Source organism: Oncorhynchus gorbuscha, linkage group LG01 (assembly GCF_021184085.1).
Source record: "Oncorhynchus gorbuscha isolate QuinsamMale2020 ecotype Even-year linkage group LG01, OgorEven_v1.0, whole genome shotgun sequence".
Classification (NCBI taxonomy): Eukaryota; Metazoa; Chordata; class Actinopteri; order Salmoniformes; family Salmonidae; genus Oncorhynchus; species Oncorhynchus gorbuscha.
Window position 1 is genome coordinate 81,624,409 of NC_060173.1, and position 26,957 is coordinate 81,651,365.

Genomic DNA, 26,957 nt, shown 5'->3' on the forward strand with positions numbered 1-26,957 from the left:
AAACAAAAAGGCCAAAACAAATGAAGCACAGCAGTAGCTTTTGATTTAGGGAATAAACATAACCTAATATCTGTCTTTTCTTTTCAACATATCTTTTCAGTAAACATATTATAGCCTACCAATGCTTTTTTGCACTACACTGTCTTTGATGGAATGTATGGAAATGTATACAGTGATCATTATAAATGCTTAATAAAGATAATGTACAGTTTCTATGACGGTATGGTGTAAGTTTCCCCTGAAACTAATGACAGTGCTAATCACATCTTCGTTGAGGTGAACAAATGTGATCTAATGTGAAATGAGTGTCAGGGAAACTGACTTTTCATTTCGGTAAAGGTGACACTTCAGTAAAAAGCAAAGAGACAGGTGTGGAGGGAGGTTAAGCAGCCACATGACATGATCACAATGTCCTGCCAACCCATTTTCCACCAAAACCGAGAGTGGAGTTTAAGTGTAAATCCCCCCCCCCCCTCCCATCTGCAAATCAAAGGAAATCAGACCAGCATATCTAAAGCCATATTGCAACTTCCTAAATAATTGAAAAGGGTCACACTGAGATCGAGTCGATTTCACATGGAATGATCCCTGCTCGTCAAATTACAACAAATGTGAAATTGCACCCGTTTTGTCTGTGAAGCGCCATTGAAATCATGTAGCAGTGTGAAGGCGAAACACAAAGAGATGCTTGTGTTGATGCAGAGATCTTTCCTGGTTTTTCATGGGGTCGAGGTGCTTATCACATCTGCAGTGCTGATAAGACAGTACGTTTGCCTCCGTAGGCTATATAATATTAATCCCCCTCCCACGTCTGCAGATACACTTAAAGGAAGGTGACAAGCGTGACATATCCAGGACCTCCTGATGGCTCGTGCTCTGAAGTGCAACCGCTAAAAGAGCCCCAAGTACCCTGAAGTGATGTAAATTTGCAGGGGGAGTCCAATTTCCATCACTGCGCTGTCACTGTCATGGTCATTAAACTAAATCAACCCGCTGTGTGTCACATAGCTCCCAATTTAAAGTCCTCTCAATAATGGAGTTATACTTGGACTGTAGATTGCAGCGCTGTATTGTATCTCTGACCTGACAGCAGTAAGAGCAAGAGTAGACGAGGCTGCCATTTATTTTGTCTCTTAGAAATGACAGCCTGACAGTGCGTGTGAATATGAGAGGTAGCATAAAATAATTAATTGATCATATTGACCCCATTGGATTTCAGAAGTAGTATGAACTTCAGTTCAACTAAGTCAGACACTCTATGTATGTAATTTGTGTAATTGGAAGGTCAATGAAGAAGATAGAGTATATTTAGGCCACTAGGTCATCCTTTTGGCACAGTGTGGATATATCACGGTTAAAGAAACAACACTCAGGAAAACATTCTGACTCTACAGACAACCAGGAAAGAGGGAAAAACTCAAAGCCAAGGAAAAAATCTCAATCACCACAAAGCAAAGCCCAAAAAAACTATTTACACTGAGAGAATTCCATTGCCCAGAACAACAGAAGTTATCGTATCCCCGGGCCACATTCTAAAAAATGTGTTTCCTTTCGCCATCCCTCCCTAGAAGAGAAATGTACCCCTGTAGAGGGTGGAAGAGACAAATGTGTTGGAGGAGCAGCATCCCCAGTGTGTTTGTCTCCCCTCTGGAGCCATGCTTACCTAGGGAGCCCTTCAGGCCAGGGAACAAACAGGCCTTTGTGAGCACTGACCCGCTGTGCCCAGCAGCCAGACTGCAAACCTGAACTCCCTTGCTAATGGGAAACCATAGACACAGAGTCCAACTCAGCCCACTACAGCCCAGGGCGGGGGAGTGCCAGGCTTTTCATCATCGTCCATCAAAACAAGGACAGGCTGGCAGGGTTCTGACTGCAGCTGTGTGAAACTGCAAGAACGCAAGCTCAAAAGGTTATTTTTTTTCTTTCACAGGCACCTGCATACCTCAATGTAATACAATGTAGACACTTGTAACTAGTAACGATTTTATTTGATACATGGGGGCTTACTAATCAAGCTTTTGCACTTTCTAGAATATGCCGTGAATACATGAGTTGGTCTGTTGGAAAAGGCTTGTTGTTGCCTCTAACACATTAGTAGTGTGAGCCACACTGGCAGGCATTCCCTGCATTTGATTGCATGTTTTCCATTACATTCAGACATTAACAGAATAAGCGGTAGTGACAGTCCGCTTTGCATCTAACCCAGTACACAGAAAACCTTTTAGACCTGCTCATTATGTTTTTCCGCAAGAGAACACTGAAATGCTTTCATTGTCAGTGGCATTTTCAGAAAAGAGCGCGTAACATGACTTGATTTTTTTCTCCCATGGAAATATCAACACCTACATGTTTCTTTTATTTTCCCCGTGTATGGTGAGAATGATTTTGGAACATGGATTAAAAGCTTTTTAATCCCATGGTTGAGTGACCACTAGCCCAGTGGTCTGACTCCCCCCTTCTGTTAGCAGGTCTCTCTGAAGTTGTCCTGCCTTAGGCTGTAGTGGCAGCCTTCCCTCTCACTTATTTAGTATGCAAGCCCCAAATGCCCATTAATTAAATGCCTGCTGGTTCTGTACAAAAAGGCTTGCCCTGTTTATTCCAGTACGTTCAAACTGTAAATTGCTTATTTAGATCTGTTTGCATCTAACGAAACACTAGTACTTAATGAAAATGTTGAAAGGCACCAGCATCTCTCTACACGCACTGTTCACTGTCTACTTTGCCTCTCCATGTATTGCACACAGTTGCCTTCTTTTACTTGAATTTCAAACCTGTGTGTAGGTGGAGTGTAGGTGTAAACTGGCCATTATAGGGGACTGTATGATTGGTTCTTGGTTCAAAAGAGATGGTTAGTATGGTGGGTGTTTCCATATTGCATCTGACTACAGAGAAAGCCACAATGATGGAGGTGGGTTATCTTTATAGTACAGAGAGGGATTGTATAGACTTGCTTTGAGAAAGGTTTTACTACCCCTAAGGACTAAGACATTCTGTTTCCAGACCACCTACTGTACATTTACCTTGTTAGTAAATGCTTTGAGATTAAGGCAGTACTAAAGTCTATGTAATACAACGGGATTGTTTCCCAGGCTTTCCCGATGTGTTTTGCAGAAACCTTTCCACTGGTTTTGTACTCCAATTCTAGACGAGCTTTAGCAGAGCTATAGATACCTCAAGGCACAAATCAAGACTTCACATTTGCAAATTGTAAAGTTAGTAGCTCCTCCGCACAAATGTCAAGAGGCTTACAACATGAAAGAGCAAGTTGTCCAAAAGTGTTGCTGGGAGTACTGACAAAGTTTATGGAGAAGAAAGTAAATGTGTTTTTAATCCTCTGCAGCACGTGCAACAATGAGAGCCTGAGCGCTTAGATATGCCATCCCTGGGGCAGGCTCTATACTTAAGGCTTACAACAGCCTCATTATCTCCCTCCACTCACATCAGATCCTAGCAGCAGTTTGTCACAGGCAGACTCCTTCTGCCAGTAGGCATCAGACCAATACTCCTGCAACACTACTGTACATAATTACCATATGGACAGCATTTTGAGCCAGATGGAAGAATAAAAGCTCTCCAGGCAGATTCCCCAGATAACTAAAAAATTTTTTTTTACAAATCTAATTTCCATCTAATTTGCAGCAAATTATTATACAGAAGTATTTTTTTTACATTAATTTATAGAACAGATCAAACAAAGGTTCATACTTTGATTTCTGGAGAGTTGTTATTTTGATATACTTTATTTGGTGTATTTTTAATCTCCCCTGCTCTTCCTCGGATCTCCATATATATATATATTCACACACTATAATAAAACATACAGCAAACGAATAACTGTCAGTACACATGAAATGCTTGTCTGGGTTGTGTGAGCACTTCCAGTGAGAAGTCCCTTTACCTGCCGCCCCACTGATTAATTAATTTCACACTGTTTAATTAAATCCACAGTCTGGGGAGTCTCGGTGCCACCATGGGAAACCGTATCTGGGTCTTGTGTGCACAGAGATTACTTCGGGAAGGTCTCAGACAACTTCTCTCTCTCCCTCTCTCGCAGAAGTTGACACCGACGTCACAGTCTCTGGGGACGTAAGGCCATGATTGTCTCAATGTCATCTGCCAGTCATGACACAACTGCGGGGAACAGGATAGCACACACAATTTGTTTCTGTGTGATTTGCCGTTAATTTGCTGTGACAGGAAAAGGTCCAGCAATAATTGAGAATATGAGAGAAAAGTGGGGATTAGAAAGAAAACACAAAGTTAACAAGACAAGGAAGATTTCTTAGCTAAAAAAAAAAAAAAAGGTGATGATTCTAAAAAGATGTATAGAGAGACGAACCATTTCACACTGTGCATTGTCTAAGTATAGCCGGTTATTTGAGATGTTCCCTGTGATATTCCGCTCGGATGAGTTGCTATACCAGATCGTCTCCTAGATCAAAACAACACAAATTGGTTGTGTTGTAAAGGAGTGTTCCATGACCCCAGTGTCTGTGCCACAGCATCACTTTGTGTGCCAGGCTGTCAAAGCACTAGAGCAGCTCCGAAAGATGAAGTGCATGAGTGTCTGTAACACAGCAGGTATCAAAGCAGTGTGGGTTGGAAAGCACGCCCCCCCGCCCTTTATTCACTACGAAGGAACATATTTTAGGAGAAATATCATGCACAGATTGAATAGGATGGTTGTTCAAATGAGCCTGTAATTGCATGATTATGATAGCGTTTGTCTGTACATGCATCACGATTATATCATTTAGGGGATTATGATTATGAGTTCGTACTAACGTTGGAGGAGAATATATCTGGTCCATTTCATTTTGGCACTTGAAAGTCACTCCTTTGTGATTGATTCCGTTAAATCTTTAGCGCAGCCTACTGGTGAAATGTTGTATTCTGATACTGGAAAAGGAAAAGGGGATTACAATCATACATAAACAGGAATGTGTTTGACATTTACATGAATTGAAGATCGAAAGAACAACCAAGAACCTGCATGGGGCCATAAGAGTGACTTTGAGCAATATCTTACACATATCACAATTTTATCCATGATTTGATTCATGGATGCTATTTAATATGTCTGGGCATAAATCATTGTATCTCCCAAAACATTAAAAAAATGCAACTATTTACATCTTTATAAATAACACACACATACTTTACAGTCTGCCAGGTACAGGATGTAACGTTGGAGTACAGAAATTCTCGTTCAGAACATTATTATATTGCATTAAAATGATCTGGCCCTGACAGCTAATTACGATCTTTTCATAACAGGTTGAAAGTCAGCTTCTCGCTCCAGAAGTGACACTTCACATACACTATGGGAAGCAATAGAATTCCTGCTGAAATAGTTCAGTCGATTGATAAGGTATTGAATAGACGAAATCCTTCCTATCTGCGCTTGCCTTGTCCTGGTGACAGAACCCATCAGGTGCTCAAACCCCCCTTCCCCTTTCTGACCCCATTCTGCCACCTCCGTTTTCCACTCGCAGGTCTTTTATAAAGTGTCTCCATGCATTACACATTTAACAATGCATTAAAAATAGGCCACCATCAGTCATTCAGCAGGGAAGGCAGAACCCACCGGTGTCTCAGATTTGATAGGTTTCTCTAGGATTGGGATGTAAAAAGGATCAACACAAACGTTTAAGTCGATGTGAGAGGAAGGCTTTCTCTCAGACTCTCTGAGCGACGGAAATATACATTTGTGTCCTAATAATTTGTCATGCCCTCTCTGACACTGTCTTGATATTAAATAGGAGAACTAATTTGGCTATAAGCTCTTTCAAAATTCTCATTAAATCCTCAGTACATTGCTGAGGTACAGCAGCATTTGTAGAAACTGAGCACTATTCTCTATGTATCTGGGTAATCTCTTTCCAGGTGGTAAGAGCGTGTAATGCTGGATATGTGCCAACACTAACTGCCTTAAGGCCAGCTTTTCCAGGTAAACATCTGAAACAATAGAGTCATTTTACGGGCTGAGGCATATCAACCTATAGTGTGTATGATGTAGGTTGTCGGTGAAACATGGTGTGATGGTCGGGAGTGAGCCAAGGCCTGAGGTCTCACTCTCTCTGTCGGAGTGTCACGTGCCAAAAAGAAGATGTTCAACTGATGACCATCTAACAACAGACAGTGCCACAGGTTTTGTTACTAAAACAGCAGTATACCACTAACAGTAAATGTCACGCCTAGAGTAAGACGTGAGACTGAGCGTGCAGAACCAAGAAAGTCAATGAGGAACAGCCATAAGCTATTTGTCATTTACAGAAACGCAGACATAACTCTAGTCATCATCAAAAATAACATAAGAAGAGGACCTCTTGTTACTGTAAAAGGCATTTCATCACTGGTCAAAATAAATCAGTCTTGGAATTACATTCATAGAACAACACTGAATCGGACATCTTGGCAACACAGCAGCTTGCGAAAGTATTCACCCCCTTTGGCATTTTCCCTATTCTGTTGCCTTACAACCTGAAATTATTATTATTATTATTTTTTATTTTTTTGGGGGGGTGTTGTATCATTTGATTTACACAACATGCATACCACTTGGAAGATGCAAAATATTTATTGTGAAACAAACAAGAAATAAGACCCCCAAAAAATGAAAACTTCAGCGTCCATAACTATTCACCCTCCCTAGTCAATACTGTGTAGAGCCACCTTTTGCAGCAATTACAGCTGTAAGTCTCTTGGGGTATGTCTCTATAAGCTTGGCACATCTAGCCACTGGGATTTTTGCCCATTCTTCAAGGCAAAACTGCTCCAGCTCCTTCAAGTTGGATGGGTTTTCGCTGGTGTACAGCATTCTTTAAGTCCTACCACAGATTCTCAATTGGATTGAGGTCTGGGCTTTGACTAGGCCATTCCAAGACATTTAAATGTTTCCCCGTAAACCACTCAAGTGTTGCTTTATCAGTCTGCTTAGGGGCGTTGTCCCACTGGAAGATGAACCTCCGTCCCAGTCTCTCATCTCTGGAAGACTGAAACAGGTTTCCCTCAAGAATATCCCTGTATTTAGCACCATCCATCCTTCCTTCAATTCTGACCAGTTTCCCAGGCCCTGCCGATGAAAAACATGGTATTCTCGGGGTGATGAGAGGTGTTGGGATTGCACCAGAAATAGCTTTTTCCTTGATGGCCAAAAAGCTAAATTTTAGTCTCATCTGGCCAGAATACCTTCTTCCATATGTTTGGTGAGTCTCCCACATGCTTTTTTGGCGAACACCAAACGTGTTAGCTTATTTAAAAAAAAAAATTCTGGCCACTCCTCCGTAAAGCCCAGCTCTGTGGAGTGTACGGCTTAAAGTGGTCCTATGGACAGATACTCCAATCTCTGCTGTGGAGCTTTGCAGCTCTGTCAGGGTTATCTTTGGCCTCTTCTTTGCCTCTCTAATTAATGCACTCCTTGCCTGGTCTGTGAGTTTTGGTGGGCGGCCATCTCTTGGCAGGTTTGTTGTGGTGCCATATTCTTTCCATTTTTAATAATGGATTTAATGGTGCTCTGTGGGATGTTCAAAGATTCTGATATTTTTTATAACCCAACCTTGATCTGTACTTCTCCACAACTTTGTCCCTGACCTGTTTGGAGAACTCCTTGGTCTCCATGGTACCACTTGCTTGGTGGTGTCCCTTGCTTTGTGGTGTTGCAGACTCTGGGGCCTTTCAGAACAGGTGTAGATATACTGACATCATGTGACACTTAAATAAAGTCTACCAGCGTGCAATCTAACTAATTATGTGACTTCTGAAGGTAATTGTTTGCACCAGATCTTATTTAGGGGCTCCATAGCAAAGGGGGTGAATACATATGCACACACCAATTTTCTATTTAGAATTTTTTGAAACAAGTTATTTTTTTCACTTCACCAATTTGGACTATTTTGTACATGTCCAATACATGAAATCCACATAAAAATCAACAAAATAGGCAAAACGCCAACAGGGATGAATACTTTTGCAAGGCACTGTAATTACAGGCAAACGTCCAGAGACAGATAGACAGAAAAACAAGAACATAACAAAATACAACGCAAGAAAAAAAAGTACATATGTCAAAGTCATTTATTGTGTTAAGTTGCCAAGTGTCCTCTTACTCAAGTGGAGGTGGGCTTTCAGCTCTAATGTTGCTCAGCTTGCTCCTGTAACTTTGACTTCAATATAGACTGCACCTCTTAAAGTGGCAAAACTTGAGGCGGATATTTTTAAATTTAACCTTTATTTAACCAGGTAGGCTAGTTGAGAACAAGTTCTCATTTACAACTGCGACCTGGCCAAGATAAAGCAGTTTGACACATGCAACATAGTTACACATGGAATAAACAAACATACAGTCAATAATACAGTAGAAAAAGTCTATATGCAGTGTGTGCAAATGGGGAGGTAAGGCAATAATTAGGCCATGGTGGCGAAGTAATTACAATATAGCAATTAAACACTGGAGTGATAGATGTGCAGAAGATGATTGTGCAAGTAGAGACACAGGGGTGCAAAGGAGCAAGATAAATAAATAAATACAGTATGGGGATGAGGTAGTTGGATGGGCTATTTACAGATGGGATATGTACAGGTGCAGTGATCTGTGAGCAGCTCTGAAAGCTGGTGCTTAAAGTTAGAGAGGGAGATATGATTCTACAGCTTCAGTGATTTTTGCAGTCTGTTCCAGTCATTGGCAGCAGAGAACTGGAAGGAAAGGCGGCCAAAGGAGGAATTGGCTTTGGGGGTGAACAGTGAAATATACTGGCTGGAGCGCATGCTACGGATGGGTGCTGCTATGGTGACCAGTAAGCTGAGATAAGGTGGGGCTTTACCTAGCAAAGACGAGTAAATGACCTGGAGTCAGTGGGTTTGGCGACGAGTACGAAGCGAGGGCCAGCCAACGAGAGAGTACAGGTCGCAGTGGTGGGTAGTATAATGGGGCTTTGGTGACAAAATGGATGGCACTGTGATAGACTACATCCAATTTGCTGAGTAGAGTGTTGGAGGCTATTTTGTAAAGGACATCGCCGAAGTCGAGGATCAGTAGGATGGTAAGTTTTACGAGGGTATGTTTGGCAGCATGAGTGAAGGATGCTTTGTTGTGAAATAGGAAGCCGATTCTAGATTTAATTCTGGATTGCAGATGGTTAATGTGAGTCTGGAAGGAGAGTTTGCAGTCTAACCAGACACCTAGATATTTGTAGTTATCCACATATTCTAAGTCAGAACCTTCCAGAGTAGTGATGCTGGACAGGCAGGCAGGTGCAGGCAGCGATCGGTTGAAGAGCATGCATTTAGTTTCACTTGCATTTAAGAGCAGTTGGAGGCCACTAATGAGAGTTGTATGGCATTGAAGCTTGTTTGGAGGTTAGTTAACACAGTGTCCATAGAAGGGCCAGAAGTATACAGAATGGTGTCGTCTGTGTAGAGGTGGATCAGAGAGTCACCAGCAGCAAGAGCAACATCATTGATGTATACAGAGAAGAGAGTCGGCCCGAGAATTGAACCCTGTAGCACCCGATAGAGACTGCCAGAGGTCCGGACAACAGACCCTTCGATTTGACACACTGAACTCTATCTGATAAGTAGTTGGTGAACCAGGCGAGGCAGTCATTTGAGAAACCAAGGCTGTCGAGTCTGCCGATAAGAATGTGGTGATTGACAGAGACGAAAGCCTTGGCAGGTTGATGAATATGGCTGCACAGTATTGTCTCTAATCGATGGCAGTTATGATATCGTTTAGGACCTTGAGAGTGGGTGAGGTGCACCCATGACCAGCTCTGAAACCAGATTACATTACGGTGGGATTCGAAATGGTCGGTAATCTGATTGCTAACTTGGTTTTCGAAGACCTTAGAAAGGCAGGGTTGGATAGATATAGGGCTGTAGCAGTTTGGGTCTTGAGTGGCTCCCCTTTGAAGAGGGGTATGACCGTGGAAGCTTTCCAATCTTTGTGAATCTCAGATGATACGAAAGAGAGGTTGAACAGGCTAGTAATAGGTGTGGCAACAATTTCGGCAGATAATTTTAGAAAGAGAGGGTCCAGTTTAGCCCGGCTGATTTGTAGGGGTCCAGATTTTGCAGCTCTTTCAGAACATCAGCTATCTGGATTTGGGTGAAGGAGAAATGGGGGGGGGGGGCTTGGGCAAGTTGCTGTGGGGGGTGCAGGGCTGTTGACCGGGGTAGGGGTAACCAGGTGGAAAGCATGGACTGCCGTAGAAAAATCCTTATTGAAATGTCCAATTATAGTGGATTTATCGGTGGTGACTGTTTCCTAGCCTCAGTGCAGTGGGCAGCTGGCAGGAGGTGCTCTTATTTATTCTCCAAGGACTTTACAGAATGTTTTTGAGTTTGTGCTACAGGATGCAAATTTATGTTTGAAAAAGCTAGTCTTAGTTTTCCTAACTGCCTGTGTGTATTGGTTCTTAACTTCCCTGAAAAGTTGCATATCATGGGTGCTATTCGATGCTAATGCAGTATGCCACAGGATGTTTTTGTGCTGGTCAAGGGCGTCAGGTCTGGAGTGAACCAAGGGCTATATCTGTTCCTGGTTCCATTTTTTTTGAACGGGGCATGCTTTTTTAAGATGGTGAGGAAGGCACTTTTAAAGAATAACCTGGCATCCTCTACTGACAGGGTGAGGTCAATATCCTTCCAGGATACCCGGGCCAGGTCGATTAGAAAGGCTTGCTTGCTGAAGTGTTTTAGGGAGCGTTTGACAGTGTTGAGGGGTGGTCGTTTGACCACAGACCCATTACGGATGCAGGCAATGAGGCAGTGATTGCTGAGATCTTGGTTGAAGACAGCAGAGGTGTATTTGGAGGGCAAGTTGGTTAGGATGATATCTATGAGGGTGCCCATGTTTACGGATTTGGTGTTGTACCTGGTAGGTTCATTGATCATTTGTGTGAGATTGAGGGCATCAAGCTTAGATTGTAGGATGACCGGGGTGTTAAGCATGTCCCAATTTAGGTCACCTAGCAGCACAAGTTCTGAAGATGGATGGGGCGTAATCATTTCACATATGGTGTCCAGGGCACAGCTGGGGGCAGAGGGTGGTCTATAGCAAGCAACAATGGTCAGAGTCTTGTTTCTGGAAAGGTGGATTTTTAAAAGTAGAAGCTTGAAATGTTTTGGTACAGACCTGGATAGTAAGACAGAACTCTGTATGCACCAACAACATAGGCATTTCTAAGGGACATAGACAAAAAGACACAGTCAACCACCAAACTATCAATTAATATGTTGTGGACAGACTTAATATAGCTGGCTGGAGATTTGGGTTCTGGGATGCAGAAATTACTATCAACAGATTCAGATTTCCAAGATTTGCTTTGCTGTAAATGTTCTTTAACATGCAAACTAGCACTGTGAATGCCCTTAGATTAAACCTTTGCTATGAGTGTACGATGATTCCGCATTGACCTGTTCAGCTTTGGTCACTGTTTTCCAGGACTGTATTCTTCAACTATCACCTCCTCAAGTCATTGCCCTCACACATGTAGTGGTGTCAGTCAGTGAGGCAGGAATGACCTTAAACAGAGTCCATACAGCATCCATCACACTGTCAGCCTATACCTCTTCTGTCTCATGTGTAAGAACTGAAATAGCAAATAATGAGGAAGATTATATTGTATCTTACCTTAAAAACAGGTTTCAAAAAGTTTGCTGGCCATGTACAGAGCAATAGGGTTGATACAGGAGTTCAGCTATGCTATATTAATGCCAATATAGTACAGGACAAGAAATGCACTAAAAAGTATGAGTGGATCAAGTAAGTAACACATACCACAATTAAAAACAGCAGTGACAATTGTATGTATCCTTTTACCTTACCTCAGTAGCTGACACCTTTTGGGCTCCTTCGCATCATACATGGTGAGTTTAAAGACTCTGCTCAGGTAGAGCGGTAACCACCAGAGGGCAAACACAAGCACTAAGCAAAACACTGCCTTGGCCACTTCTCGTCTCCGTGAAAACAGATGAGATTTATGTCAGACATTTTAATGTCATCATATGAATAAATATATTATGGAGGGAGCTGACTTGTCTACACCATGGGTCGCTAAATCCTGTCTTGGAGAGCTACTGGATGTGCAGGTTTTTAAAATTAATTTCCACCCCCATTTTGTTGGGGGGGGGTATACATTTTTTGGCATTGTTGTTCTGAACCCATTAACTCCTCATCTATGTTTCAGAACCAAAAAGTTGCAAGTCTTGATTATTGATCAATGACCAGTCATCAGCATTGGCACGCAAAGGCGCGTACACATCGATTAAAGCCATAAATAACTTGTTTAATTTCCTCCAATTTTGCCAAAAACTGAGTAGGCCTACGTTTATCATCCATATGAAATACACTTCAGCAAACTACAACTGACTCATCTCTGATTCATAATTTTCATATTTCAGGCCTAGTTTGGGAGCCAACAGGCTATATGTCTAAAGATAAACAACAGTAACTTCGTAGTGCTTTCACTATTACTCTAGCGAATTTATAAAAATATTTGTCAGGAAGAACAGGGCTACCCTTGCCTGATGACTCAAATGTAATTATTCTGCTGCTCTATGTTCTCTAAATACTTCAGTCTGAGACTGCCATTGTTAAAATCATCTGTGGGACTGCCGTCATTGAAATCATTTGTTGTGACATCAATATGAGGGGTGTTGTACAAAACAAAGTCATCAGCGATTGGATCATCTCTAACCAATCAGAAAATTAAAGCCAGTGACGAATTTTCAAAGCGCCACTTACCCACGTGTTCTGGCTCTGGGCCATCCCATCGGTTTCTTGGACCAATCAGCACAGTTAGAATGTATTTTGGCTTTCAGAAATCGTTGGGGAGGTACTCAGATCCAGACTCTATGAGGGGATTTGATTAATCTAGCCTTTTGCACCGGGTGTAAATTGATTGCATTTGTTTTGGAACTGGGCTACCTTCCAGGCGTGAGCCAGGTGCCTGCCCTGCTCTGTCAGATGGCGAAGTCGGCTCAAAACAAAAGTGATGTAATTAAGCACATGTAGTAATTTGCAGTATTCTGTTTTCCCATGCAAAAGTGATTGCTTTTGATAACAATATATATATATATTAAAAGGTAATTTACCACCTTCACAAGTGCAGTCTCAGTGCTATGATGGGGTCTAAAACCACACTGAAGCATTTCGAATACATTGAGTATCATAGCAAAGGGTCTGATTATGAATGTCAATACATTTGTAAAAAAACTGTTTTAGCTTTGTCATTATGGGCTATTTTGTGTAGATTGATGAGGGGAAAAAAACAATTGAGTCAATTTTATAATAAAGCTGTAATGTAACAAAATGTGGAAAAATAATGAATACTTTCTGAATGCACTGTATCCCTAGTTTATATTGGCTCTTAACATGAATTACGTTCAGCTTCAAATATAGGTGCAAACCGCAGTTTATTTCTGTAGCCTTTCTTGTTCTTGAAAATGCATCATCGTTTATGGCTGTAATGACAGGCTACATTTGCACGGGGGGGGGGGGGGGGTTGCAAGTTTTGTACTGTGATAAATGGAGTTTGTAGACATACTGTATGGCCACACATTGATTAATTCACCTGCGTGCAAGTAACTGCGCGGGAACTGCACACGTGCGAGTGGGACAGGACTCTGTATTGAAGACTGGGTAGGAAACCCCATTCTCTGGTGTTGGGGAGCAATTGCGTTGAGGATACGGCATGAGTTCGCCAGGCGAGGAATGGCGGTGAGAACTACTTTGTTTTGGTAAAGCTATGACATGAGTTGGTTCTTTGCCTAGGGATAGGTTTCTACCAAGAACCGTTTTAATCAGAATAATCATTTTTGTAAGAAAAGCGTTCTTTGTAAATCAAAGGGTTCTTCTACCTAGAACATTTAACATCCTAAGAACCGTTTTTGGAAGAAATAGTTATTTGATGATTCTTAGAACCATATATAATATTTCCCAGAATGCTCTATTGCAGTGAGATTTTCAGAATTGTTTGTTTTAATGTAATATATGTGGTTTTGCATTTACATTGATTGGTCACTACATTTTATGCTACACGAAAATAAATAACACATTTTTCTAAACTAATCCAATCTGTTGGATATATTGCACCCGCTACTTAGAGGTTGTTCCAGGTTGTCTCAGTAGTCAACGTTCCCTACCCTGGCAGTCATTCTGAATGCAGGTTGAGGGTGATTAATAATCCCACTTGTTGTCTATCCTAACTCATAATGTAATAATGTAATTTTCAGGCCTGATGTGGCCTGTAAACCAGGCGATTCCTAACACCAATGTGTTAGTGTATAACTAAGCCCTTAAAGAAAGGCCTTGTGATTTAAGTAATGTATTGTCATAAATAATGACATTTTAAATTCTAATAAGGCTGGCGGAACAGTTCATAGGGGGTTCTAGGAAGAACCCTGCAAAGATAAAAGGATTCTCAGTAGAAGGGTTCTCATAGGCAGTTCTAGGAAGTACCTTTAGATGATAAATGGTTCTTTGTAGTACCCTTCCTAGAGGGTTCTAGGTAGAACCATATACAAGCTGTTCTTTGAGGAACCCTACATAGGGGGTTCTACCCAGCAACAAAAAGAGTTTCCCTAATGTGACAATCCGAAGAATCCTGTATGGTTCTACTTAGCACTTTTTTTTCTAAGATTGTAGCTTGGACAGAGCCTGAAGAACAATGGGTGTATAGATGCAGAGACTGAGTGTTGGGCATTAGGCCGAAGAGTATCGAGCTAACATAGCTTAGCCTGACTTATCCCGAAGACGGGAGTGTGCGAGGGATGACAGCGTTTGGCATTTGGCTGAAGATTAGGAGCAACATAATCATTTCACACAGACTGTGTTTCTGGCCTCGGCTGAAGACTTGTGTGCGGGTGATTAGGACTATTTTGGCACCGGCCGAAGAGGAGGGGTGCTCAAGTGAACTTTGTCAGGACTTTGGTCTGAAGAAGAGCACAGTTTGCACTGTTCAATAAGAGATTGAGCCTGGCTGGAGCCAAATAATCACTGCCTAACAGATACAAACATTGGTGAGCAAAATAGTTTAGCAAAATACTTTACTCATCAGATTGTGCTCCTTTCCTTCTTGTAATAATTGCTCAACGGGCCTGTGACCCGGTTTATTTGGGCGTGACATTTTTGTTGTTGTTGAGCACGTCGCCCAAAAGTTCTGTGCCCGGATATGACTGCTGGGCTGGAGCAGAAAACTACACATCTATTAGCACTCCAGTTCTAGAGCTGGAGATTTCTGGTCTGTACTCACCTGTTCGGTATAGTTGCTCAGTGCATTCTCATTCCTCCTCAGAATCTTCCAGGTCATCAGAGTGTAGAAGACAGCCGTGCAAGCCAGCGGCATGCTGAAGTAGAAGCCGGAAAAGCCACCAGTCTTTTGCTGATTTATAAAACTGTTATGAAAACATAATAAAGAACAGTATTAGTGTTGCTGTTTCAGATTTGATCTAACTACTGGAATGTGATGATAAGCACACATCACTGGCCTCATTATATAATCAGTGTAATTTTCATTTATTATCAAAAGAAAACAAAATCAAACATATTATTGACCTTGTTTTCTATATTACTCAATTTTGTCTGGATTCACAAATTACCTGCAAGAACGGATTTTTGTTGTTGGGATGAAGACATATTGTCAGATGCTGTCCTCTGTGGTCCATTATTATCGTATCAAAACCGACAACTTCAGGCACAGCCAAGATTGTTGATATAACCCATATCAAAGTTATTTCTACTGCTGTGCACGTTGAAACCCCAATGCCTTTGATTCGATTCCAGGATGCAACAGCTCGATACCTAGGAAATCAATAGGGAAATTATGTGGCTGGGGAGTGTTTTGTTCATTTTTTAATTTTTTTATTTATTCGTTATTTTACCTGGTAAGTTGACTGAGAACACGTTCTCACTTACAGCAACAACCTGGGGAATAGTTACAGGGGAGAGGAGGGGTATGAATGAGCCAATTGTAAACTAAAGAACAATGAAAGAACATATTAGAATTTCAAGGCCTACTACAAAGATAATTAACTTTTGACATGTAGATATCAGCCAACTTTCACAATATTACTCTTCATATAACAATATTATTCAATCTCTGGTTTTGGCATGTTAAATGGAAGTAATACAGTTATTTCCAACTGCACTACATGACCAAAAGTATGTGGACACCTGCTAGTCGAACATCTCATTCCAAAATCATGATCTGCCCCTTTTATCAATTTTTGCCTAAAATGACATACCCAAATCTGTCACGCCTTGGTCATTGTATTTTGTGTTTTTGTTATATGTTTGGGTAGGCCAGGGTGTGACATGGGTTTATATGTTGTGTTTCGTATTGGGGTTTGTATTAATTGGGATTGTGTATGATTAGGGGTGTGTCTAGTTAGGCTTGGCTGCCTGAGGCGGTTCTCAATTGGAGTCAGGTGATTCTCGTTGTCTCGGATTGGGAACCGTATTTAGGTAGCCTGAGTTCGCTTTGTATTTTGTGGGTGTTTGTACCTATCTCTGTGTTGTAGTCACCAGATAGGCTGTAATTAGTTTCACGTTCCGTTCTGTTGTTTTTGTATTTAGTTTCAGTTATTTCATGTACCGCGTTTTCATTCATTAAAGGCATGAGTAACCAACACGCTGCATTTCGGTCCGACTCTCTTCATTCAACAGACGAACGCCGTTACAAAATCTAACTGCCTGTAGCTCAGGACCTGAAGCAAGGCTATGCATATTCTTGATACCATTTGAACTGAAACACTTTGAAGTTTGTGGAAATGTTAAGTTAATGTTGGAGAAAATTAGGAGAACATTGGATCTAGTAAAATATGATACAAAACCTGTGTTTAGTTGTTTTTTAAATAAAAAAGTATCTTTGAAATGCGAGAAAGGCCATAATGCAATGTTTTAGACTGATCCAATGAACCATTGCATTGCTGTTCAAACTTTTGTATCAAGACTGCCCAAATGTGCCTAATTGGTTTATTAATAGATTTTCAAGTTCATAACTGTGCACTCTCCTCAAACAATCGCATGGTATTCTTTCACTGTATTAGCTACTGTAAATTGGACAGTGCAGTTAGATTAATTTAAGCTTTCCGCCAATATAAGATGTCTATATCCTAGAAAATGTTCTTGTTACTTACGACACTGATGTTGGGCGATTAGACCTGGCTCGAAGTCGGAATTCCAATTCATCCCAAAGGTGTTTGATGGAGTTGAGGTCACGGCTCTGTGCAGCCAGTCAAGTTTTTCCACACCGATCTCGACAAACCATTTCTGTATGGACATTGCTTTGTGCAAAAACAGGATGCTGAAACAGGAAAATAGCTTCCCCAAACTGTTGTCACAAAGTTGGAAGCACAGAATTGTCTAGAATGTCATTGTATGCTGTAGTGTTAAGATTTCACTTCACTGGAACTAAGGGGCCTAGCCCGAACCCTAAAAAAATAGCCCCAGACCATTATTCCTCCTCCGCCAAACTTTACAGTTGGCACGAACAGTTATTGTGCTGACGTTGCTTCCAGAGGCAGTTTGGAAATCAATAGTGTGTGTTGCAACCGAGGACATACAATTTTTACGCGCTACGTGCTTCAGCACTTGGCGGTCCAGTTCTATGAGCTTGTGTGGCCTACCTCTTTACGGCTGAGCCGTTGTTGCTCCGAGACGTTTCCACTTCACAATAACACTTACAGTTGATCGGGGCAGCTCTAGCAGGGCAGAAATTTGACGAACTGACTTGTTAGAAAGGTGGCATCCTATGTCTGTGCCACGTTGAAAGTTACTGAGATCTTCAGTAACGCCATTCTAATGCCAATGTTTGTCTATGGAGATTACATGGCTGTGTGCTCAGTTTTATACACCTGCCAGCAATGTGTGTGGCTGAAATAGCCGAATCCACTAATTTAAACTGGTTTCCAGATACCTTTGTATACGCGTATATAGTGTAACTTGGAACAGAAATGTGACTTGAATGTGCAATCCTCTTACCTGTCAATGCTCAAGGCACATAAACTCAGCTCTGTAATTCCAACAGATATTTTCTGGACGAAGGGAACTAGTTTACAGAGCACCAAACCAAATGACCAGTCCTCAGCCATGAGCTGCAAAGACATGTCAACATTTAGGTCAGGAAAAATAATTTGTAACCAACACAAACACACAAAAAAAAACGCTTTTATAAAACAATCAGATGTTGACCATTTTGATAATCAAATCGAAATCTATATTTTATGTCAGAATAGACAGTAACTGTACACCAAATTGCAAATAATTCACCCTGTAAGCGTTGATTGGAAAGTCTATCATGATATGCAGCACGTCCCCCAAAGCAACTGGCAATAAGAATGTTAGGTCCACTTTTGTTTTCATATATGATTCTATTCCAATGATGAATACAAGAGCAGACATCACAGTATTGATGTATTTGAATGTGTCTCTGATTCCAGTTGACACTAAGCACATATGATGGGGTGGGGTGTTTTGTCCTGGCATTTTGAACGAGGGAATGAAGCTATTGGATTTGTGGAGAGGATCTTTCAAAGAGTTGAATAGTAGGAGCTGGTTGTGGATTCTGATCTTTGGTCCCTGCACTGATTATGAAAACCATTCCATTGACGAGCAGCAGAGACAGAACTACAAAGCTACAATTTCCACTGGAGATGATTTCTTCAAAAAGCCCGGCAATTTATCCTCAGGCAGCAATCTGCAAATGAGAATGTAAACCATTACTTGACACATTAGAACCTGGAGAGATACCAAAAACAAATCAAATTGGTATGAAGTCTATTTGATTACAACAAGAAGCACGAATGATTGTCTGTGAAAATATAGATAACGTTGAAATATGTCAGTTTACTAATCAATCCAACATCAAATTGTTCTCCACAATCAGATAGCCAATTGTAGCCTAAACAAGCAGCAGTCTGTGGCCTAACTCACACTCACACAACTCACACAGCTAAGGCAGATGAAGGTTTTTTAGAATATTTTATTGGCAAGGTTAGTCATCAATCTGTCACCACAATTACTCCTCATACACTGAAATCTTGTCCTCGGCTTAGATCATACTCCACACAGGATAGAGCTGTGCTCTAAATCCAATGGGGGTTCTACCCATAGAGATCCTATTAAAATAGCATTTTCATTTCTAATTCTATGGTTCTACCATTGTAAATCCCATTTCAAAAACAGCAAAGGTCAAAGGCTTTTAGGGACATCTGACCCAGTATTTGTGCCAGTGTGTGAATCCTATGATGATCTTTGTGATTGAAACAAGTGTCCGTCTTGAGAGGCCATGGCCGTGTTCCTTAATAGGCAGCCCACGGGGGATTTTTATTTGCCCCCCCCCAAAAAAAGTTTTCTGAGCAAGATAACAATATATTTTGAATTTTTGTCATTTTGGTTGTTGGACATAAAACACTGTAAAATCACTAGGAAATCAATTCAAAGTTATTTTAATTTGGGAAGTATTTCCACACATAAATAGAGACGCACACAGTATGTGATCATATCCCAATGTAATAAATGTTGAAATTATTTGGTTTTGGGGATTCTGTTTGGGATTCTTGTGGTCAATTTGCAGTGTACAAATGATTTATAACTATGTTCCAGCCGCCAACCACCCGCTCAAGGAAAAATCGGCCCATGACTGAATGTAATTGGGGACCCCTGGGCTACACTCTCAGAAAACAGGGTTCCAAAAGTTTTTTGGGTTGTCCCATAGGAGAACCCTTTTTGGTTTGAGGTAGAACCCTTTTGGGTTCCAGTAGAACTATTTTGGGTTCCATGTAGAACCCTCTGTGGAAAGGGTTCTACAGTACATGGAACCCAAAAGGGTTCTTCAAAGGGTTCTCCTTTGGGGACAGCCAAAGAAGCCTTTTTGGTTCTAGATAGCACCTTTCTTTCTAAGAGTGTAGTAAATTACTAGAGGGGCAAGGTAATGAACCCTGAAGTTCCAGTATTCTAGTTCTTAATTCTATGGGCTAGGGACGTAGGACTAATGGGCAACACTGAATTCTAAATTTTATATTATAATAAAATGCACACTAAACTGTTGCCATGTGTTTTATCAAAGATTCTCTCTGATGAGTCTGGGGATGCAGACGGATTCCAGAGAGTCTGGGGGTGCGCAATCATCCAAGATTCTGGACACGAGTGACTGCCCATCGGATCTTTCCGGAGAACGTGCAAATCCCAGGGGGCCAGTTGACCTGTGACAATCAGGTCAAGACCCAGTGGTAACTCTTGTGATGGAAAGTTTATCTGCCAAAATTGCCCACCTACGGCGTTGGATGACATTTGGAAAGTCTGTGAAGAGGACAAAATACTTCGACCTCTTGGAAAGAGAGAGTACTGAGTATGTCAATGCATAATCGTTGTATTGTAATTGTTTTGTAACAGTATAGATTTTGAAGCAGATAGCCTTCATTGTGCAATGCTAAGTGAGAAAAGATGAAAGAGCCATTTGCGGACTTTGCACAAAGATGAAGAATGTATAATGTGAGACATTTTTATTGTTTTAAGTTCGAGGTTTGCCTAAAATCTTCAAAGCAGTCTGATCCGATACAAAAGTATCAAGGCTTGTATCAAAGTAAAATTACCGTTGATGAAGTTTGAAGCTTTGGACATCACATAACCATCTTAAGGCCGTCATATACTCTCCAGTTGAAAAGTGTAATGCCGTTTCACAGATGTATTATGACAACATTTTGTGATGTTTTGGTGTTCGGCTGTTCGCATTATTCTTCAGGCCAGTTGAAGTTCGGGAGCCAACGTCTACACCTATTTGTCCCTGACTGGTCGACTGGTCGTTTTCATATAAAGGTCTTTAAAGGCTCATTGCAGTCAAACGTGATTAGCCTGTTTTTTTACATATATTTCCACATTATGAGGTTGGAATAATATTGTGAAGTTGTGAAAATTATGAAAATGCCCTTTTAGTGTAAGAGATGTTTGAAAGGACCGCCTGAAATTTCAGCCTGTTTTGGTGGGATGGAGTTTTGGCCTTCCATGGCAACATCACTATGCAGTCAATTATTTAGTAGATCAATGAGAAAGAGAGTGCCAAACGCCTCTGCCTGTAACTCATTTTCTGTTTTTCCCTCCCCACTAAGACCACTCCCAGACAGTCCTAGGAAAATTCTTACATTTTTTTGTGTGCTATTTTTTGTTTATTTTGTTAGCATTGTAATTGAAAAGAATTACAGTACGATACTTAATTGTTACCCAGAAATAATTTTATATTGAGACGAAAACGTCTGCATTGGACATTATAAGGGAGTATGCAAGCACAGTCGTGCTTATGCTAGGAGCAAACATAACCCAGTCTGCAGTGGCCTTTACAGGGTGTCGGAACTGCTGGACAGAGAGAGCTGACCTCTTTTTATTTTTATCTAGATATTTCATCTGCTTGGCAGGTAGAAAGATAGCTCGGGGCGTAGAACCACACGACAGAGGAATCTTAAACCACAGCACACTAGTACCCCCCCCCATTAATAACCCCCCATGTAGTGACTGCCCATTACTGCACTGTAAACCATTTTCTGTCAAATGTACAGTAACTTACTGGCAGCAATTGGATTACAGCTAAAATAATCCATTATTTTACGGTACCGAAAATGTTACTGCAATCAAATTTACAGTATATTACTGGAATTGCCCATCCAGCGACATATTACCCAGAGTACATTGCAAGTTTACATTTGGGTAATTTAGTGGGTGCTCTTGTTCTTAGCAACTTACAGTCAGCGCACTCGACAAAGGTTGATTTAAAAAAAAAACGCATATCAAAAGTTAAAGCAAGTAAAATGTGGCTTTAACAGTTAGTGAAAATGTTGTTGTAGTTAAGGATACATTGGTCTTCAAAATGATTGTAATATCTACCTACAGATCTTATAATATATCTCTGACTAGATAGTGGCAGTACAATACTGAGACAATCACACTAACTTGATGCCAGAGCAATAGAACACAATACAGTAAAGGTGACTATCAAAATGTAAGAAAATTATTTCTACAGTGTTTTGCAGTAATTACAAGGGATTTAGAGCAAGCGGGTTGGCTGTCATGAATTTGCATATTACTGAATACGTGTTATATATGCACACATGACTGTAAGTCGCTTTGGATAAAAGCGTCTGCTAAATGGCATATATTATTATTACAAGACGCCTAAAAAAGGCTTCCAAGCTGGGCGATTACAGGACAAAACACATCAAACAGACATGGGTAAATATTTACCAACTCATTTAACATCCTCTACCACTCTTTCTTGTTACAAAACAACTACCACATATCACCTAATTGGTACAGGACTCTCACTAATGGGTGCAACAAATATAGCCACTTACAAGGCATGCCTGTAAATATGTTAGTGAGCCAGTTATTCTTTCTCCTCCCACAATACTTCTATACAATGTGCTATACTTTACAGTATGCTGCAGTAAATACTTAGCATAACAGCAATACACTACTTTATTGTATTGAAAATAGTGAAATTGTACTTAATAGTACAGCGTACCAACAGCATACTACTAGATGACCCTTCAATAGAGGATGAAACCGGCTGTTCATAGCAGAACTGGAACAAAACATGATCATTTCAAGCAACAGCATACGTTTCCAACAACTGCAACAACACATCATCACTGACAACACAACATTCAGTAACATAAATAGTGTGAGTTTATCCGCACTTGGCCGTCTCCTGAAACGCCATCGTATGAAGCAGCTCTACAGAGTACCATTTGAGCCAAATTCTGACAGATTGAAACGACTACTCTATGAATATGTACAAGTAAGCTATACTATCCTGTCGTTGGTACTGTATTCCAATATTGTGCTACATATTGACTGCTCTGTCTATTCATACTGTCATGCAATAATGTCTTGTCTGTTTCAAAGAGTTACGGAACTAGATTCTGCTGCAGAGCATTATGATTTTGTCTACGTTGATGAGGTCAGCTTTAACCTAGCCAAAACAAGACGCAGGGGGAAAAACCTCAGAGGACACTGCGTCATCGTCAATGTCCCTGGACAGCGTGGTGGCAACACCACAATGTGTGTAGACATTAGTCAGAATGGTGTCCTTCGTCGTCATGCCACTCTTGGTCCTTACAATACTGCCCACATTATCACCTTGCTTGACACTCTGCATAATATCCTCATTCCAATGACCAGAGGAATGGGCCAGAGCAGTACGTTTGGGAATGGGCCCAGAGCAGTATGTTTGGGAATGGGCCAGAGCAGTACGTATGGGAAAGGGCCAGAGCAGTACGTTTGGGAATGGGCCAGAGCAGTACGTTTGGGAATGGGCCAGAGCAGTACGTTTGGGAATGGGCCAGAGCAGTACGTTTGGGAATGGGCCCGAGCAGTATGTTTGGGAATGGGCCAGAGCAGTACGTATGGGAAAGGGCCAGAGCAGTACGTTTGGGAATGGGCCAGAGCAGTACGTTTGGGAATGGGCCAGAGCAGTAAGGACAACGTAAGTTTCCACCGGGCTGCTCTGGTCCGCAATTGGTTCATTGAGCATCCGCAAGTTTTGATGCTCAACCTGCCACCATATTCTCCATTCTCCATCACGATGGAGGAGGCCTGTGGTGACATAGAAAAGGGGGCATGCCTGGGCTGGATACGCCACTCCAGACGATGGAGGAGGCCTGTGGTGACATAGAAAAGGGGGCATGCCTGGGCTGGATACGCCACTCCAGACGATGGAGGAGGCCTGTGGTGACATAGAAAAGGGGGCATGTCTGGGCTGGATACGCCACTCCAGACGATGGAGGAGGCCTGTGGTGACATAGAAAAGGGGGCATGCCTGGGCTGGATACGCCACTCTAGACGATGGAGGAGGCCTGTGGTGACATAGAAAAGGGGGCATGCCTGGGCTGGATACGCCACTCCAGACGATGGAGGAGGCCTGTGGTGACATAGAAAAGGGGGCATGCCTGGGCTGGATACGCCACTCCAGACGATGGAGGAGGCCTGTGGTGACATAGAAAAGGGGGCATGCCTGGGCTGGATACGCCACTCCAGGCGATGGAGGAGGCCTGTGGTGACATAGAAAAGGGGGCATGCCTGGGCTGGATACGCCACTCCAGGCGATGGAGGAGGCCTGTGGTGATGGAGGAGGCCAGCTCAGGGATTCAATCTTGCAACCTTTCAGTTACAAGTCCAACGCTCTAACCACTAGGCTACCTGCCATCCCAATAAAGCTGAATACTTTATTGAGTCATCATCTCATCTCTATAACTCTGCTGCCTATGATGTCTTCCAAAATCACTATTTCACTAGTTCAAAGTAAATAAGGGACGGATCTAAATTTACAAAATGGTTACCTGAATGAAAATGGGGGAGGAGCATGCTTTTTAAATTTCAGTCAGGGGGAGGGTTTAGTCCTTTAAACAAAATCTAGTTCAGGGGAGGGTCATGTACTTTGTAATTTATGAAATTTCTAAAGTTCTCAGTGTTTTAGAATAAGTTGTTTGTTAGGCTGTATACAACGAGTGGGTCTAATCCTAATCAAATCAAATCATCTTTGTCGCGTGCGTCGAATACAACAGGTACCTTACAGTGAAATGCTTACTTGCAGGCCTAATCAACAGTGCAATGTTTAAGTAAAAAATAGGGAAAGAAATAAAAACAACAGTAAAAAGACAGTGAAAAATAACAGTAGCGAGGCTATAACAGTAGCGAGGCTATAACAGTAGCGAGGCTATATACAGTAGCGAGGCTATAACAGTAGCGAGGCTATATACAGTAGCGAGGCTATAACAGTAGCGAGGCTATATACATTACATTTACATTTAAGTCATTTAGCAGACGCTCTTATCCAGAGCGACTTACAAATTGGTGCATTCACCTTATACAGTAGCGAGGCTATAACAGTAGCGAGGCTATATACAGTAGCGAGGCTATAACAGTAGCGAGGCTATAACAGTAGCGAGGCTATATACAGTAGCGAGGCTATAACAGTAGCGAGGCTATATACAGTAGCGAGGCTATAACAGTTGCGAGGCTAGGCTATAACAGTAGCGAGGCTATAACAGTAGCTATAACAGAGGCTATAACAGTAGCGAGGCTATAACAGTAGCGAGGCTATATACTATATACAGTAGCGATAAGAGCGTCTGCTAAATGCTATAACAGTAGCGAGGCTATATACAGTAGCGAGGCTATAACAGTAGCTATATACAGAGGCTATATACAGTAGCGAGGCTATATACAGTAGCGAGGCTATAACAGTAGCGAGGCTATATACAGTAGCGAGGCTATAACAGTAGCGAGGCTATATACAGTAGCGAGGCTATAACAGTAGCGAGGCTATATACAGTAGCGAGGCTATAACAGTAGCGAGGCTATATACAGTAGCTATAACAGTAGCGAGGCTATAACAGTAGCGAGGCTATATACAGTAGCGAGGCTATAACAGTAGCGAGGCTATAACAGTAGCGAGGCTATAACAGTAGCGAGGCTATAACAGTAGCGAGGCTATATACAGGGACCGGTTAGTCAGGCTGATTGAGGTAGTATGTAGATATGGTCAAAGTGACTATGCATATACGTATGATAAACAGAGAGTAGCAGTAGCGTAAAGGAGGGGTTGGTAGGTGGTGGGTGGCGGGACACAGTGCAGATAGTCCGGGTAGCCAATGTGCGGGGGCACCGGTTAGTTATGCTAATTGAGGTAGTATGTAGATTAATGTATAGGTAAGTGACTATGCATATATGATTAACAGAGAGTAGCAGCAGCGTAAAAGAGGGCTTGGGGGGTAGGGGGGTGCAAATAGTCTGGGTAGCCATTTGAATCCTGTGTGCTGAATGCTGGTTAAAACCGCATTCCAGCCCGGTGTCTATTCCACAAATTACCACCAGCTAAATCTATGGCGGTAAAATGCCTATTTACTCTGTTCCATCTGACTGCGCAATCCACAACTATAAAAAGCATCTAGACATTATTTCACATGTCCTTTAGACTATAATTTAGTTTTCAACAGTGGAGATTTGTATAAACCTTGCTGTCTGTCTCTCCGACATTTGCAACATTGTTTCAATAGTCAAATTTGATCTCCAGCTGTCTCGTAGTAATGAACAAGTGGGGACGAGAGACAGGCAGATGGCGTTTCTCAGCCAGGCGAATTCGTGAATCAGCTTGCATAATTTGTATGTGTATATATACAAATAATTGTCAATAGAAAAGTCAGTCTTTTGCAGTCATTCCAGCTTCAGTTTGACGTGATTGTGTTAGCTGTGTTGTTGGCTAGCTCCTCTGAACAAGTGTCCTGATAAGTGAGCACATTTTCTATGCCAGGCGAGATCGTGCTTCATTAGCTCTTTGTTATAGACGTATCCAAATAAATGTCACTAGAAAACATCATAAAGAAATGCAAATATGACTACTGTTGTTATTCTGTCTGCACCGTTTGACGTAAATGTAAATTAGCAGTGGTTGGCTAGCTAGCAAGCAAGGGATAAGAACGTTGCCAGTCAGAATGGTAATGGCCCATTTAGAACGAACGACTGGGTCGTCGTGTCCATAGATACAGAACATAAGGACTGAACGACTGGGTTGCGTCTCTGGCAACCAAACCAATAGAACTAACGACCTGTCGGCTTGGGTAGCAACCCTAGATTTGTGTCGGGACTATACATTGTGGAAGGATGAAATAGTATGAATAAATGTCTTTAAAAAAAAAATAATGAAAATATGTCAATTATTATTTGAATATGTTGATAACCCGTTGTATAAAAGTGATAATACCCCCGAAGCCGGTGTTTGGAAGATATATTGGCACGACTTAACTACACTCATGCCAATACATCCTCCAAACACCGGCTTCCCGGGCATTGTCACTTAAATGTATCAATGTGCGTCCAATGCCGCCCCTCATCTCTGATTCTCCGCTGGGCGCGCAATATCAATTGCGCCTATAGGATATTTAGTGAAGTCTCAATCAAATGATCC

At 41.7% G+C, this 26,957-nt stretch overlaps 1 pseudogene; it reads right to left on the reverse strand.

The window, feature by feature from the left end:
• Positions 1 to 11,633: 11,633 nt before the first annotated feature.
• On the reverse strand, positions 11,634 to 24,197 carry LOC124048117 (annotated as a pseudogene).
• Positions 24,198 to 26,957: the final 2,760 nt, after the last annotated feature.